Consider the following 18209-nt stretch of genomic DNA (forward strand, 5'->3'; position numbering starts at 1 on the left):
AAGCAAGATCTTTACAGACGTATATGGCGTCAGGTCCAGTACCTGGCGGATGACTTCTGGTCATGATGGCTCAAGGAGTATCTACTTGCGTTGCAACAACGACAGAAATGGTTACATCCAAAACGGAGTCTTCAAGTAGGAGATCTTGTGCGTGTTATGCATGAGAGTACACCACGAAATCACTGGCCATTAGGGCTGATTACTCAAGTTTATCCAGGAGCAGATGGGCTTGTGCGTACCATGGAAGTGAAAATGCAAGCAGGAGTTTTCAGTCGCCCTGTGAATAAAATCTGCCTCCTGGAAACTAATTTGGTTAACAAAGACAGTTAAGTGACTTTCTTAAAGGACATAACCCCTTTGGTTTTGAAAGACCTGTTAGGGTCATTGGGGCCCGGGATGTTGGGTTCTGCCCCTGTAAGAATGCGATGCTTTAGAGTGTATATGATTCAGAATCATTGAAAGGAAAAAAAAAAAAAAAAAAACGATGCACAGCACGAGATTCATGTATCCTGTTAAGACTTAAAACGATCTAATAACATCTAAATTGCTTTTTATTTTGATTCTTCCCTGATCCCAGTGTGGTGAGCATATTTTATTGTTGTTTCTGAATCATTTGTAGTTCATGTTAAGGTTTATTGAGATCGCTGTGGCGATTATGGTAATTAGCGTCTAAACGCCAAATGTGACGCAGTTGTTATTTAACTATGATTATACACTTGTTTGGTTTCTATTGAAAAACGAAAATGTTCTAAAGATGTTTGTTAGCATATTTTGAGATATTTGGAGCTTAGGCCTGATGTTTAAGAATTTATATAGAAGGATTCTGATTTGCTGAAGTTATAATGTAAACGTACTAATCATAAAGTGATGTAGTAAGTGGAATAACTTGTGTTAATTTTGTAATGTGATTTATGTTGTTTATCTTTGTTTACAGTTTGACCAAACCCACATACACTTAAATACAAATATTCAATGTTACTTCAATTCAAAGACTGTAAATTGTGAGTTCTGCACAAAAGGAAGTAAAGGAAAGAAACAACTACTATTCTATTGTTATCTTTATTGGTAACACTTACCCTTCGTATACTTATGGCTTTGATGACTTGGAAACTGCCGCCCTGGTTGATGGCTCTTTGAGCTTACTGGTTGCTGTTTTTAATTAATAGTCTGAAGTCGTAAACATCTCTAACTGTCCTAACAATGGAAACTGATGGTGGTTTATCCACCGAATGGTGCAGCATGGTATGGCTGGTAACAATCCCTAACCAAATCCTAACAATCCTAATCCCTGGATTGGGGTTGTTTGAGAGCCATACCATGCCGTGCCACATGTTTTTTTTTTTTTTTTTTAAACTCTGGCATTTAAAAACATTTGGTGAGGAAAGACAGCATGTCACTTTTTTTTAAAACGTCTGTTCAAACCTTTCCTCACAGTGTGCCATGTTGTCATGGTGGTCATTTCTTCTGAACTGATTAGAAGAACCTCCAGAAGAAGCTTGTTCATTGTTGTGCAATGAAGATTTGGCTGACGGAATTTTAAGTTTGGATGGAAGAACAGAAAACACTCTTTTGGTATTCCATGCTTTGACGTCTTGCTTTGATGCATCATTTGTTGCCGGTTGGGGTTGTTTCTTGGAACCACAGAGTACTGCTTTGTATGCAGAAGAAGGTTTTGCTGTGGCTTCTTCAATATTTGATGTTTCAGATGAAATCAGAGGCTCATCATGGCTGCTCATGCTTCCAGAAGAACCCAATCCCTTCCTCACACCCTTTTCTATGCTAGAGTGGTCAAGGATGCCATCTTTTTTATCACAGCATATGTTTGGCAAAGAGCCAGCTTTTACAGGACGCGTCCTTCTCCTAGCAGATCCTCTTGGGGAATCTACAATTTGGATACAGGAAAGAACAGTGTGAAAAGATTATGAATGGATGGTCCATAATTTGCTATGCTTTTATAGTTCAGAATAATTTCATCATAAATTTAACACAGAGGTATAGCAACACAAAATATTTCCAAGTGATGAATTAATAATCTTTAAAAGGTTATAAAAATATAAAATCTTAGCTATGTAACATAAGAAGATTCGCTACCTGGCTTTTCAGTAGAAGGTGGTGAAGGGACAAGGCTAGCCCATTCCTGGTGTCCAATCAGTTGAAGGTTTCAGGAAGTAATATCAGAAGAAGCAGCCACGATTTGCTCAAGGTCAACATCTGATTTAGCCACAAGTCCTTCTTCCGCGGCTTCATCGGATCTTGGCTTGTGGTCAGCATTTTCTGTTCCAGAAGTAGCAGTGACCTCAAGAAAGCTTGTAGCCCAATCAGAGTCAGAATCGACTCTTGAAGTCAGAGGCTCATCAAGGTGGATCATGCTTCCAGAAGCAGCCAAGATACCTTCATCCTTATTCTTGGCCTTAAGTTCAGGTCCAGAAGACTGGTCAAATCCTTTGGAGAACAGGCCTTTGGTGGATCTTCTTGGGGAGTCAGTTCTCTCTTTCACAATCTGGGCAATCTTCACAAGTCTGCAATCTGGGCAAAAAAATGAATTTAGCTGTGATTAAATTTGACTAATTCAATTTGCATTCATTACAATGGTAGAACAACACAATGTTTTCTGTAAGTAATAATAAGTCATTCATTTTAAAAATCTTGTCTCACTGTGAATATACAGCTATGTAACATAAGAAGATTCATTTAACTAACATCTCAATGTCCTGAGCTGTGACGCTAGATACTTCATCATCACTTTCTCTTGGCTCATGGACTGGACTCCAGCTGACATTTGAGTCAGTGCTGTGAAGGATACCCTTAGATGCTGTATCAAACTTATGACTAGAAAGAGTATCAATCACGCTAGAATCCCTATCAGTGCTATCATCCATGGGAATCAAGGAATCAAGCATGCTTTCAAAGACTCTGTCCACTATTTCTGTTACAGCATCACATGCTGTTGGGGAGGCTGTCTGAAGTTTGTGTGAAAACTTTGTGTGAAAAAGTTTTTTTCACTTCTTCTCTAACTTCTGTCAGGGCACAGCCAATCACAGATGCCACACTGTCACTGAATCCAGGCATGAAAACATTGTTGCTTGATTGTTGTTCCTGGGAAATGTTCTGTACCTTACCTCTTCCTGTACCGAATCTCACGGCATGCTGTTGCTTGTGAACCTGCGACACGACTTTTGCTAGTCTAACATCCATCTTAGCCATAATGTGCAGAGTGAGCTGATTCTTGAACAATGTAGAAGTTATGCAATCCAGGACAGCATCGGTCATGTTGGCTCTTAATTGAGGTTCTACTTCAACTGTGGCCTCAGGAGACTTATTCCTTACCTCTGTATCGCTCACGTCTCGATCAACGTTCTTCAACTTTAAAAATATGTCCTCATTAAACGTCATTAACATTAAACATTACCACCCCCACCTCAGGTATTATATCCATTATAAATTCATATATAATATAAATATAAATGATCTGTTTCACACAGTAGCTAAGATCTGAAGTGACAGTGTTGTGTACATAATGATAAATGAACATATTCTCACGATTATTCTTTGACAAATACATTTTCTGTGTACATACTTTTACATCTATGATGAAAGCCCGTAGTCTTGAAACATGTCCTACTCAGAGTTTAATCAAACATTTTAATCATTATCATAGTTATGCCTTTGCGTACTAGAAGACTTTTTAAGAGAATTTCCCTGTCTCTAGTTTTTCCCCAAACAGTTCACTGCAGCAAAAGTAAATTTTGGCACAGGAGCTCTCAGGAGTGCATTTGTTTAATTCTTGCTAATTTTCTGACCAAGGATTAAGACTATTAAAAGCTTAATATTTGCCATTTTGGGTTGAGCCTTTTTTTTTTTGCCCAGGAGTGTATGGATGGTTAAAAACAAACATAAAAATCTTCCTTACAGTTTGATGTTGAGGAGTCTCTCTGCGATTACTACTTGTTTTTGAAAATCATTCCTTCATGCAGAAAAAAGCTGTCAAAGAATCACACATCACACCAATGTAAAGCAAAAGAAACTGACTTTAATAAAATTCAGTTGCTTTTTTAAGACGTTTTGTTTTCAATTTCAGTTAATCATATGAGTAAATGAGCATCGTTATCTAGCCATTGTTTCTAAATCACTTTGAAATACGTTTTAGAGATTATCTTGTTTTGCCACAAATATCTTTCAACGTTCCAGTGGAACACGTCACACTGCCTGCACATGATGAGATAAACAGCAAAAGTGAAAAATCTTGTCTGAGGTGCGTGAAGGGACGAAACCGTGTTCACAAAACTCTCCTGGAAAATCTGTAGACGGAAAAAGTGAAACAAATCTTTCCCAAATCCCGCAAATCAAATGATGATATGATTATACATAACGTGATCCTGATAGGTCAAGCTTGTTTCTGTCATGGCCAATAAATTATAGAGGATTTCCAAGTGAGCTTAAAGTCCAGACGATGCTCAAACACTGCACTGAAAGTTACTATTAATGTTCAGGCTCCACCTGTTAACTTGATTCTATAATGTGATGATCATTTTCTATCTGCATCAGGCTGAGAAACTTTGTCTCTAGAATTGATGCTTAATTCACAAATTACTGAAAAGCTGCTGAACGCATATGACTTTAAGCCATTTAGTTAGCTCCCTGCTCATAACGTGGACACATACTAATCCTGTGGCTTCAGAATTGCTTTTACTCTGTGATTATAGCCAGCCCGCGAAATGAGCTGAGTCTGACAGCACAAATATGCCTTCTTTTATAGCATGGAAAGCCAAAAAGACCAAAAATAAACACCATATTGCGTTGATTAAATTCCCCTTTGATACTGAGGAAAAGGTCAGTGTATACTGCTGGGCAAAAAATATGTTCAGTTTTTAATGGTCTTAACAACACTTCATTGGTCAGAAAATTAGCAGGAATTAAACGATCGCACTCCCGAGAGCTCCTGTGCCACCATTTACTGGTTTCCTTTTGCTGCAGTGAACTGTTTGTTTGGGGAAAAGCTAGAAACAGGGAAATTCACTTATATAGTCTTCTTGTACGCAAAGGTAAAATCATGATAATGATTAAAATGTTTGATGTAATATTCAAACTAACACATGTCTGGGTGTACAAAATTTTCCAAAAATATCTTCTGGGATTATTTTTTCTTAAAAGATTAGATATTATTTGGTTATCTTTGTATTGTCTGAGTACTTGTTAGTATATTACCTCCCCAACAGAGTTTTTAGACTGATGGTCTTGTTAGTTTGTGACCTAGTGAACCAGTATCAGAATATATTTATTGATAGAGACTTCAAAGCACTTTCGTAAGTCGCTCTGGATAAATGCCAAATGCCATAAATGTAAATGTAAATCTGCCACACCTGATGCAGCCCATCAAGGGCCTAAGGGTTAAACATTTAAAGAAATCAAAGGGAAAAGCTTCCCATACTAAGTTCCTTTATCTATTTGTTTAATTCTTGCTGATTTCTTGACCAATTATTTGTTAAGACCATTAAAAGCTTACTATTTTACCATTTTGGGCTTGGCCCCCTTTTTTTTGCCCAGGAGTGTACGTTTTAATGGTTTGTTTCTTGCATTAGATTGAAACTTACAAAAACAGGATTAAAAATTATTAGGAATAAATTAACCATACGGGTTAATTACTGGTTTGGATGAGTGGGTGGGGTTAAATTTCTAAATGCATCTTATTGATCATCCTGGTCAACAGTTAATAATTAAAACATTTGTGCTGTGATTTTCAATGTGTGGTCTTGTGTAGGCAAATTATCTACAGCAAACAAAAAGAGAGATAGAGCAGGTGGGAGGAACAGAGTTACTAAATATAAGCAGCAGATTATATATTTGATTATTATAAATGAATAATATTTATCTATTAATCTATTAATAAATTCATGTATATAAAGTAATTAAAGAGGAAAACATGTCCAATACACTAGTCATTTATTTCTGTAACAGTGTTTTAAAAATAGTAGTAAAAATAAAAGATCATAAAGTAATAGTAATAAAGTAAATGTAATAGTAAAAGATCATAATATTTGTGGTTCTTTTTGCTAAATCATCGTGTTTAATTAAATAAGCAGTGCAATGACAGACAGCTGATTCAATGCAGCACTTACGGGTTAGTCAATATGACTAGTGTTTATGCTTCTTGTTTGAAGAAAATCCCCCAAAACTATAAATGTCGATTCTATGATATGGATAATATGAACTTGTGCATGTACTTTTCACAAAAATAAACTTAATAGGTCCTTTTTTCCTTTTATTAGTTTCACACACTCCATGTACAATGTGGTAACTGGTAACTGTGGTTCTGGTAAATCTCTTTAATCATTTTTAAACTATCAAATAAATATATAAATACCATTCATTCCTTTCCATTTTTTAAAAAAAATTTCATTAAAAAAAAAAAAAAATTATCAGGTTGTTACATTATTTGCCCACTAGATGGAAGTCAAAGACCACAAGAGTCTATCAGCTACACTAGCAGGCTCAAACCTGGCTTGTATCTAGGGATCCCTTCTAGTGGAAACTAGAAATTTTGTTGTCATCACAGGCAACATGGATGGATCAAAATACAAGCAAATTGTTGAAGAGAACCTGTTCTAGTCAGCCAGACTTCTGCATTAGGGTGAATATACGTTCCAACAGGAATGAGCCAAAGCACAGGGCAAAAACTTCAAAGGAATGGCTTGAAAATTAAGAAGGGTTTGTGTTTTGGAATGGCCGAGTCAATGCCTACACTTAAATCCATTTGAAAATTTAATTTTTCAGAGTTGGACAAAATTTGCTTTGAGGAATGGAAGAAAATGCCAAAATCGAAATGCGCAAAATCTGTAATCGCTGCAAAAGGACGATTCACACCAAGGGGGTGAATACTTTTCATTTAGACAGTATTTAGATTTCAAAGTCTGAGGACATCTAACTAATTGATTTAATTTAATTTCTCTAGAGAGTTACTTCCAAAAAGAGAAATAATCACTGGGGGTGAATACTCTCTAGAGGCAGTGTAAAAGCCACAACGAAAGAAAACATGCTTCCAAATTATCAAATGCTGTTAAAAATGACTTCAGACAATTTTCATAAAACGATAGGCCGTGTTTCTTTAGAATGTGATTAAAAAAATTTTTTTTCCTTAACATGTAGATCAGCAGCTTGCAGATTTTAGGAACATATCATGTGATGAGTTTTCTTTTCTTAATGGCAAGAAAGCTTAGACAATGTGGAAAGTCAAAAAGTGTCCCAATATATCTCAATTCATGCTATTAGCAGTTTATTTTGTAACATTATTTTAAATAGAATACATTTAATCTAATTGTCTATATGCACTATATGGCCAAAAGTTTATGGACACCTGACCATCACACCCATATGTACGTCTTCTCCAAACTGTTGCCACAAAGTTGGAAGCACAGAGTTGTCTAGAATGTTTTGTATGATGTAACATTACAATTTCTCTTCACTGGAACTAAGAGGCCCAAACATGTTTCAGCATGACAGTGCCCCTGTGCACAAAGCGAGCATGGTTTGAGAAGGTTTGAGAAGGTTGGACTGGAAGAACTTGAGTGTCCTGCACAAAGCAATGACTTCAACCCCACTGAATACCTTTAAGATGAACTGAAACAACCACTGCACCCCAGACTTCCTCACTTAACATCAGTACCTGATCTCACTAATGCTCTTGTAGCTGAATGAACACAAATCCCCACAGCCATGCTCCAAAATCTAGTGGAAAACCTTCCAAGAAGAGTGGAGCTTATTATAACAGAAAAGGGGGAATAAATCTGGAACGGGATGTTTAACAAGCACATATAGGTGTGATGGTCAGGTGTCCACAAACTTTTGGCCATATAGTGCAACTATTTATTCGATAGTAACAAAATTTGTTGTTGATGTTGTTGTTATACCAGTATAGAGCTAGCCTGATACATAGCAGTGCTTCCCCAAACACAGCCATTTTATTCTGACAAACATAAAGTAATTGAATAATTACTTTAACTGTAAATCCATGCCTTGTTTACACCCATTTGCATGTGTCTATTTAATGTCTTAAAGACTTTATTTTTTTATATCATGTGATTAAATACTATTAAAATAATTGTTTTCCCCAAACCCAAAGGGACTTTAATTTTATAATGATTTCTAGCCTACATGATCTACTGTTCCCTTTCGATACTACACTCGCACTACGTCGCTAGATGCTATGGGGAAAACTCCTTTTTCTCCGATGACTGAAGCCTTTACAATCACGCCGTGAAACTGCATGGCCATTGGTTCGTGCAGTGCAATAAAGCGAACTAATGGCTCGGCAGCGGAACTGCACGCTCCTATGGTGAGGAAGCCCATCAGGATGGGTGGAGCCATCTGGCTATATAAACGGGCATAGTGCCATAGGATCCCAGACCAATTCTCCTTCAGCAATGAGGATCATCTCTCCGCTGAGCTACGAGACTGAAGCCATTGGTTGATGAACTGCTGGATGTCCAGGTGGTGCTCCGAAAACAATGTGGGCTTTATAGATAATTGGACTATCTTTGAGGGCAAGGCTGGCCTGTTATGGCGGGACGGTGTCCATCCCACTTGGGAAGGTGCTGCTCTCATTTCTTGTAGCATAGCACATAGTCTCAGGACAGGCCTAGTTAATCGGTGACAATCCAGAGCCAAGGCCAGGGAGCAGACAAGCTAAACTGACCATCTGCTAGCTGCACTGAGTTGTCACTCAGGTTCCAACATAGTGAGTCTGTTTCTGTTCCCTGAGCTAAACAAAAATGTAGAAATACTCAGAAAGATTGCTTTAGTAACCTAATTAGCATAAAATAAAATCATACTGAATGCACAGCCAGCACCTTTGATCTGAAGCTAGGACTGTTAAATATTGTATCTCTTATTGTTAATGAAACTATGACTGATCAGGAGTTTATGTACTGTGTTTAACAGAAATGTGGATTAAACCAAATGAATGAGTATGTAGCATTAAATTAAGCTAGTCCTCCCAGATACATTTACATACATCAGCCCAGTCTAACTGGCAGAGGAGGAGGTGTCCCAGTTATTTATAATGATAATCTAGGCATCATACAAAAACCTAGTCATATGGGTTTGAAGTTCTTTATACTAACATAATATTGTACATTAAACCAGACCACTCAAAAATTAGAATGTAAATGGCATCAAACTAAATTGGTAGTATTTCAGCATGTAAGGAGAGCCTTCTGCGTTACAGAAATCCTCTTAGTGCTGCTAGATCAATGTATCTCTCCATCCTAATTGAAGATAACAAATATAATCCTAGATTCTTATTTAATATTGTAGCAAAATTAACTAGGAATAAGACCACAGTAGAAACACACACACAATCATTATATAGCAGTGATGACTTCATGAATTTTTTCAATGGTAAAATTGAAAATATCAGGCAAAAAACTCACTAATTTCCTCATCAAAATCATCAGCATATATACAAGATCCCTTACCTACGTGTTTCTTCAAATAGATAATTCCAGAAGCAATCGAACTCGTTCTCATCGGTTGAGATCGCTCGCTGCTGCTGGGGGTGGCCCCACAAGGATGGCCTGAAGATCATTGGGATTGCTGGGGATGGTGCCGGATGGGGGTAGTGGAGATGGCTTGGGGATCTCATATGGGGAGTTGTACTGTGATGGCTTGGGACTGTGATTGCTGTGGTGGCTTTGGGGCTGCAGTTGCATTGAGCAGTTTTGCACTCAGGTCTCCATCAGTGGAAAGTGGATAGGTTCAACAAACCGGACTTCATGTGAAAACTGTAATGAATGAAGACAACAACTGCAAATAAGAGCCTTGGTTGAATTAATAGGCTGTGGCATTGATGCATTTGAATTTTTAATGTACAGATAAATGTGTAATAAATGATAAATATTAGGCTACCAGCGGCACAGTGACATTTGAGGGTGGTTGAGTTTTCGGCAACACAATGCCAGTCCTTTGAGATTTAAGAGATATGGGAACTCAAATTTGCTAGTAGCCTGTGGTCACATTAGCTGCACATTTGCTCCTTAACCACTGGCACACATTCACATGCAGTCTCATGGGGGAAGTGGGTGCATGCTAGGCAGAAAGTGGCAAGTTTTAAAAAGTCATGATGCTGGCTTTTTTAGTCAGAGTGAAGCTCTTTGAAAAGCTAAAAACTTACAGATAAAACTGCTAAAATGTTAGAACAATTGAATTCACCACCAAATACACTATACATGAGAGAAATTTATTAGGAATTATGATTATTTGAAAAATATAACTAAACTACAACAAATACTGTAACAGTGCCTCTACTGAACAAGTGTTGAGTCTGGCTTTTTTGTTTCCTGGTATTTGTCAGTTTCTGTTAATTTTTGTTCATTTCTGCCCACATCGATGCCACATGCATGTTTGCTGTGTAGTAAATAAAAGTATATTTCTTTATTTGTAGAAATATGGCTTTATTTTGGCAGTAAATAAGACAGTGTTTAGGTCAGGCTACTGGAGCAAACCACTGGTGATCATGTGCCTCCTATGCTGTCTAGTTGTGGAAGCTCCCTTTATAAGAGCAGTCTCCTCTTTGCCATATTAAGTCTGAATTTTTCACCATGGATTGAAAATAGAGTGAACATACTAGTTACTGGAGAATATTTCTAGCACATTCAGAAATAATGATGATAACTTTTTCATAAATTTGATTTTTTTTACTATTAATAGCTTAATACAGACAATTTGACAAATTTTACTACTTGTGACATTATATTTCTTTGTCATAAGTTTCTCCTAATGGCAGGAAAATTTGTTTTGGTGGCACAAGGGGGACCTACACAATATAAGGTAGGTTGTTTTAATGTTTTGGCTGATCAGTGAATATCAGCACATTCTTTTCTAAACAAAAAACACTCACAGTGTGAGACAGCCTTAAAGTACCATCCAGTGTTAATGAACTATATTACAATATATTGCATTATCTTCTATATAATACACAAGTGAATTCCCATGGTCTTTCTTTACATGTCTATCTACAGAAGTGCTTGGAAAGTATCTACTGCCTTTGAAACCACATTTTAAGCATAAATGCATGTATAAATTCTTAACCAATATGGGTTGTGACCAGAGGACGTAAATGTCTTACCACGGAAAGAAGAATTAGTCATTTGAAACTCTTGTTTTCATTTCACCCCTGAGCATACAAAGTTACCTGTTCCTAAACTAGCACAGAATGAACACTGTATATGTAAATACACATTAGAGACCAGGTATGAATTTAGTAAAAGCATAAACACATAAATCACTGTGAAATGATCTTAACATTGTGACACTTTTTGGAAACTGAGGGCAATATAACGCCGATAATTATGCTGAGTGCAATGTCTGACTTCTTGATTGTTGCTTTGCAAAGTCTCACCTTACATGAGTGAGGTTTTGTAGCTTTTGAAACTGTAAGTAGTCTTTAGTAACAAATAGTCTGTCCCTCTCTAAGCAATTCTCTAGAACTCTGGAAGTAGTTAGAAATAAATAGATTATATCCATCTGGACTTTAATTAACTTGTTGTAGCAGCCTTGAAACTGTCTCTATATCACATTCTGTAACTTTATTCCTGAGTTTTTAACATGTAGTCTATCCCTAAATGGGCCTCTTAAGAGAAGTGTTAAAGTGAAACCATCCACAATTCCTCTCAGAAAGGGGCCAGGTGAAGTTTTAAAGGGTGCGTGAAACATTTGCCTGCCTGCAGTGACTTTCCTGTCTATGCACAAGAAAACCACAGCAGTTCAAAAGACATTCATTTGCAGGCCCATCTGTAAAGCTTCAGAGAAAATTATATATCACTGTTCATACAGGTGTAAACCACAAGAGACTTACATTGAATCATAAACAGAGCACTTAGCACTTTTGCACTCTCAGAAATAAATACCTGAACAAACTGTTTCCTTAGTTGCTGGTGTGGTACCATTGGGGGGACATGTTTGTTCCTTTAGTATGTAACTTTTTTGCCTAGGAAAATGCATGTTGTGTTCCTTGTACTAGCTTTTCGAGAAGTCCAATTATGCACCTTCATTTATTTTTAAAGGTCTCCAGGTAAATGATACATACTAAAGGTACAATCCATGTCCCTTTGATGGAACCACCCTTGCTACCACAATGCAAGGTGACTTTGACATGGAAAGACACACAGAGCAACAGAACTAACACAGCAAAATCAAAATACTGTCCAAAAAAAATTTAAATATGAGTATCAGTTTCCTCTGAGTGGTATTTTTATCTAAAACATCAAGGAAGTGAGTGGTTATCATTTCCTTCTTTCGTACCAGTAATTTTACTACCTCAGTAATGTCATGGCAATATGTGAAATAATCAAAATATCAGAAATGTTATGTAACTATGACATCCATCAAACTGAGATAAAATTATGTTTTATGTTTGTCATTTTTGCTTTAGTTGTATTGGAAAAACCACAAGGAAACATAAGTGCTCATGTTTTCGGTTCCTCATTAAGGATATGCGAAATAAAAAAAGTTTACATGACAACCACAAACACCTGCCAGTGTCACTGACTTATCCTTGACTGTGGGCTCTTTAGAAAGAGACTCCTTATCCCTGAACTGCTCATGCACTGCAGCACACATGCTCAGCTTCTGTCTCTATATGAAGACATGTAAATATTCTCAAGAGAGTCAATATTTGAAGTGCTAGTATACGATAAACTGTACTATTAAGACACAGCCTGCATAAGTGGGTTTGGCATTGAAAAGCAAACTGTATTGCCCAGAATTTGACAGAAAGCCATGCAAGTGCACAGAAGCAAATCTTCAAAAAATATTTTTGGGTCTTTTTCAAATTAAGCAGCTTGATAATGCTAACAGTTAAATTAACCTATTACCTTGTTCTTATTTGAATAGATATTTTCTTCTATTCAAAGTGGTAGTAAGTAAATCTAGTGCCTCTTCTCCATAATTTCAAGATTTTCTTGTATACTCTACACTTCTGATTTATTTAATGTTAGTGTTCTAGGAATCTAAAAGAAATTTTGTGATTTCTTTTAAACTGGTGAAGCCAAATGTCATTATTTGGTCCCCATAAAGAGATAAAACATGCACTGTCAACCATACAGGAGCATGTGTAGTGTAATTTCCATGCAAGCTCTGATATATGAACAAATACACACAGTTTATGCATGCATGTCTGAACGATGAACAGGACGTGGTGTAAAGGTGTGAACAAAACATCCCGCCTTGTGAGCATTGAGTCACAAAGATCAGGGCAAAGGAAACTGATTTACCATTGTACCTAACTAGTAAGAACTAAATGTCACAGGTTATGGTAACACACTTATGGTAGTATTGTAGTTCATACTAATTAAATTCTATATGATAATTTAATTCATATATATATATATATATATATATATATATATATATATATATATGATTTGTAGTAGTTACTGAATAATACACTTTAAGTTAAATAACAATAAAAGGGGGGAGTTTCAGGGATTGACCAGTTTTATTTTATTAGTCCACATCAGATGAAAAAAGCAAAACTCACATAGTTCCTTCCTCCTTCCTTCAATTTTATGTTTTTGTTTATCAGGGCCAAAATAACAATTATATGGTCCTCACAAACGTCTGTACACAAACAAATAACCTCAGGTGACAGGAAAAAACACAACAGAATATGTAACATATTTTTTTTCCCCAAAAAGTAAACCAACATTCAGAAAAAAAAATAGGTACGCCCTTCCTAATTCCACAGTGTGACTACCACTGTAAAGGCAGAACCTTTGGCAGTTTGGTGTTCTGGAGCACTCAGATGTGTGTCTACATCATGCCAGGAAGAAAAGACATCAGCCATGACCTCACTGAAGCAACTGTAGCTACACATCAATTTGGGAAGGGTTATAAGGCCATCTCCAAAAATTTGAAATTCACCACAGTGAGAAGCATTATTTACAAATGGAGAGCCTTCAAGACAGTTGCCAATCTTCCCAGGGATGGGCGTCCCAGCAAATTCAGTCCAAGGACAGACTGTTTAATGCTCTAAAGAAAAAGAAAAGATATAAAGAAAAACCCAAGAGCTACATCATGTGACCTACAGGCCACATTACATGTTTATGTTCATGACAGCACTATCAGAAAAAGAGTGAACAAGTATGGCATTCAAGGAGGGTGACTAGGAAAAAGCCCCTTCTCTCCAAAAAGAGTATGGCAGCATGACTTAGAAAAAATTGTACTTGAACAAACCACAAAAGTTCTGGAACAATATCCTTTGGGCTGAGGAGACAACCAAACACAAAACCAAACACAGCGTATCATCACAAACTCTTCATACCAACTGTGAAGGATGGTGGTGGAGCAGTGATGATTTGGGCTTGTTTTGCAGCCAAAAAGACCTACAAAACTTGCAGTGATTGAGACAACAATGAACACCACTTTATACCAGAATATTCTTGGAACAAATGTGAGGCCATCTGTCCAGCAGTTTAAGCTGCGTTGAAATTGGATCATGCAACAGCACAGTGATCCCAAGCACACCAGCAAATCAACATCTGAATAGCTAAAGAACAAAAATATCAAGGTGTTGGAATGGCCAAGTCAAAGTCCAGACCTCAACCCCACTGAGATGCGATGGTGGGGTCTTCTGCTGTTGTAGCCCATCTGCCTCAAGGTTCAACATGTTTTGCAATTTGAGATGCTTTTTCTGCTCTCCACGGTTTTAACAGCGGTTATTTGAGTTACGGTAGCCTTCATGTCAGCTCAAACCAGTCTGGCCATTCTCCTCTGATCTCTCTCATCAACAATGTGTTTTTACCCAGAGAATTGCCACAAATTAGATGTTTTTTGTTGTTTGTTTTTTTTTGCACCATTCGGTGTAAAGTCTAGAGACTATTGTGTCTGAAAATCCCAGGACATCAGTGGTTTCTGAAATACTCAAACGAGCCCATCTGGCAACGACCATACCATGCTCAAACTGACTGATGCCAGATTTCCCCCTCATTCTGATGTTCGATGTAAACATTAACTGACGTTCTTGACCTGTATCTGCATGGTAGTATGCATTGTGCTGCTGCCACAGGATTGGATAATTGCATGAATGAACAGGAGTGAAGTTGTTCTTAATAAATTGGCCAGTATTTCTCCATCATGTCTGTAAAATGTATATACCTCACTCTTACACTCATACTAGTTTATTTCTGAGGCTCTCACTTTCTTTTTTTTTTATTAAATCATATAGCAAGGTTCTTGTGACAGCTTTACATATTTCCATATCAGTAGCACACACCCCAATTTTATTTACCATTTAAGCCTCCATTAGAGATGGGCATCCAAATGTACTCTGCCTATATATTTTATTTTGCCAGGTACCTGATAGAATTTTGTTTCACTAGGATTGGAGAAGAAGTATGATTTGCGCTGCTGCCTAGAGAGTATTTATACAGAACAAAGGGTACAAAATCTGCAGAGACAAAGGCATCAGCAGAAAACAGAAGTGGCGGTTGATGTGTTTCACGGAGTGCAAGTACTCTGAACATGTAATATCAGAACAGAGGAAGAGCAAAAGATATCACGAGATGATATTTATGCCACTTTTGCTGGTAAATCTGAGCAGACGATCCAGGACAGCAGTTAACTGAGCTGGCTTTTGAATGATGTGCAGTCCTTAATTTGCTATCCTGTCTTTGCACACTGGTTATGTTCAGTTCTATAGCTTTTTTGTATGGATATACCAAACACAAACCTTCAGCCTGGGTTCTGCAACAATAATATTGCCTTTGGCCCTACACATCACTTGAGACGGCCTTGCCTGCAGCAGATTGTCCAGATGAAGGGAGATAAGGTGCTCTAGGCTCATGGTTATACCTTGTTTGTACCTCCTTGGCAAAGGTTTGCCCTGGCAAAATGCAGAGATGAGGACACACTTGTTTGGTCCATTGCTGGGTGACCAGGGAACAGAAGGTGAGTACATTGTCAGCAGCTGTCATCTTTTCTTGCTCCAGCCCCAACTTCCTGTCCTCTAAGTAATAGAGCAAATAAGTAATAGAGCAATCATAAGGCTGCATTCCCTCCCCAACCCACCATGGCAGTAACTTGTTCCATAGCGCTAGAAAAGGGAGACACCAAAAACCATTGTGGCTGAAGTTTGCCATCCTTTAGGAGGATCCATATTAAAGGCGGTGCCTTCTGTATATAGGATGCTGTTTACACCTGTTCATTTTCTGTGTATTGTATTTGGATAATAATAAATAGTGGAAAATACTTGTCCCAGCAAAATCAGTCCAGGGTCAGACAGTTTAATGCGGCAATTGTAATTATACTTAATAACATATTATAATAAAAGTATGCTTTTTGTGTATTTATACTTTATTTGAGTGTTTGAAATTGAACACTCTTACTCAATTATATTTCCAATAAAAAACATCTCTTTTTCTCTCATCTAGCCAATGACTGTACACCATATATAAATAGAATATTTTGTATTCATTTCAGCTTAAAGCATCCAATCATGTTCATCAGTGTAAAAAAATATCAAAAATCATGCCTATTTGTCAACTGCATTCACCTTCTCATGCTATACAATGCAATTAATGCTTTAGCTATTTGTGTGCATCAGAATATGGATAATTCACTGGACTGCAGTGACGAATTTGAGGATGAGAACCCTCGCCCCAAAAATGTTTCAGTATGTTGGAGTAAGCAAAGACTTATGATATGTAAGGGTCATTCTCAAAGTATGTTAACTTTCTAACCAGCAAAATGTTAAAATTATATTTTTATATTTTATTTGGAAATTGTGACTGTAATAAAATTCTTTTTGAATGAACAAACCGGTATTCTTGATCTTTAATGTGGTGCCATTACTTTAAGTCACTGGAGTTATTAATTGTCACTGGTAGCGTAAGCACAGGCCATTACACTATTGACAAATTTCTATTTGTATGTATTTTCAAAGATGGCGTCAGCATCTCAAAGCACACATCATTAATCATGCCAACATAAATAAATTATTCTATTACATAATATTTTGGTAAAAAAAAAAAAATTCAGGGAGACTGAAAGGCATATCTCCAATGACACATCAGAATTATCCAAAGAAAAAACAGAATTGACAAGAAACTCTATAGGTGCTGGTTAAGATGGCCACACATTCTTCTGAACTTTGATTCTGGAAGAACTTAGCCAGAATCTTTTGTGAATATAAATTTTTTGTGAGTTTTTAGAATAGCTAACACCATTAAAATGAATTTCAGGGTCAATTCTGCTTTTTAAATTTTTTGATTATTTTATATTTTTATTATTTAGAACTTATACTGATAATTTACATACAATCATTTTGATACATATGTATTTCAGAAATATATTCAGCCTGTGACTTTAAAATGAACAAGGAAAAATTCTATCAAATCTTTACAAAAGCCCCAAAAGCAGTACAGCTGGCTTGATGTATGTTACCAATATACATACATACATGATGTATGACCAGTAAGTTAAGGAAAAGGCTTGTCACCGTATTCTGAGAATGACTCATAAAACGAGGTATCTCGTTTGTCTCCCTAACGTGAACTCAATCTAATTCGAAAAAGCATGTTGAGATGAGTTTTACTAATTTGCGAACAGGATGCTAGATGCTTTAAAAACAAAAATCATCTTCTAATAGTTTTAGATACAAGTTACTTTTCAAATGAAAATATGACATTTAAAAGTAGCACTTTTTTTTGTTGACTTTTAAATTTTCTGACTTTCAACTGAGTACATTTTTGGCTGAATAATCCAATTTTAATTGAGTAAGATTTTGACACATTATCTATGCTTTTACTTAAGTTTAAAAAAACAGAAGACAAAAAGAACCTTAAAAACTCAAACTAGTCTGAGCCACATTTTAGCTAGGTGACAATAAGTATAAATACACCTTAATGTCTCACTAGACAACCAAAAGAACTCTCAGTGAAATACTTCATGATGCATGTAGTTATGTTCACATACATTATATGATTAACATGGCAGGAGACGTTCACCCACAAATGAAGATGCACAGCACAATCTGCTCCTACACAGTTTTCATGACAATCTTGTGCACAATCTGATTACTGAACCGTAGTAGGTTTTGCTGTGATTAATGCTGTAAAAAATGTGAACAGATGTCTTCCTTGAAGATCAGCTGCTGAAACTATCTACTCCTGAGTTTGAAGAAGTTTAAATAAGTTCAAATCTTTTTTGAGCAACAACCC

At 36.7% G+C, this 18209-nt stretch overlaps 1 long non-coding RNA gene across 1 annotated transcript; it reads right to left on the reverse strand.

Moving 5' to 3' along the window:
- Nucleotides 1–1098: 1098 nt before the first annotated feature.
- On the reverse strand, nucleotides 1099–15988 carry LOC128319129 (uncharacterized). The gene is made up of 4 exons (XR_008302520.1): nucleotides 15844–15988; nucleotides 9471–9776; nucleotides 2092–2526; nucleotides 1099–1882 (listed from the first exon to the last, which is right to left on the reverse strand). It is a non-coding gene; the product is annotated as an uncharacterized LOC128319129 (long non-coding RNA).
- Nucleotides 15989–18209: the final 2221 nt, after the last annotated feature.

This window comes from Pangasianodon hypophthalmus, chromosome 1 (assembly GCF_027358585.1).
Source record: "Pangasianodon hypophthalmus isolate fPanHyp1 chromosome 1, fPanHyp1.pri, whole genome shotgun sequence".
NCBI lineage: Eukaryota > Metazoa > Chordata > Actinopteri > Siluriformes > Pangasiidae > Pangasianodon > Pangasianodon hypophthalmus.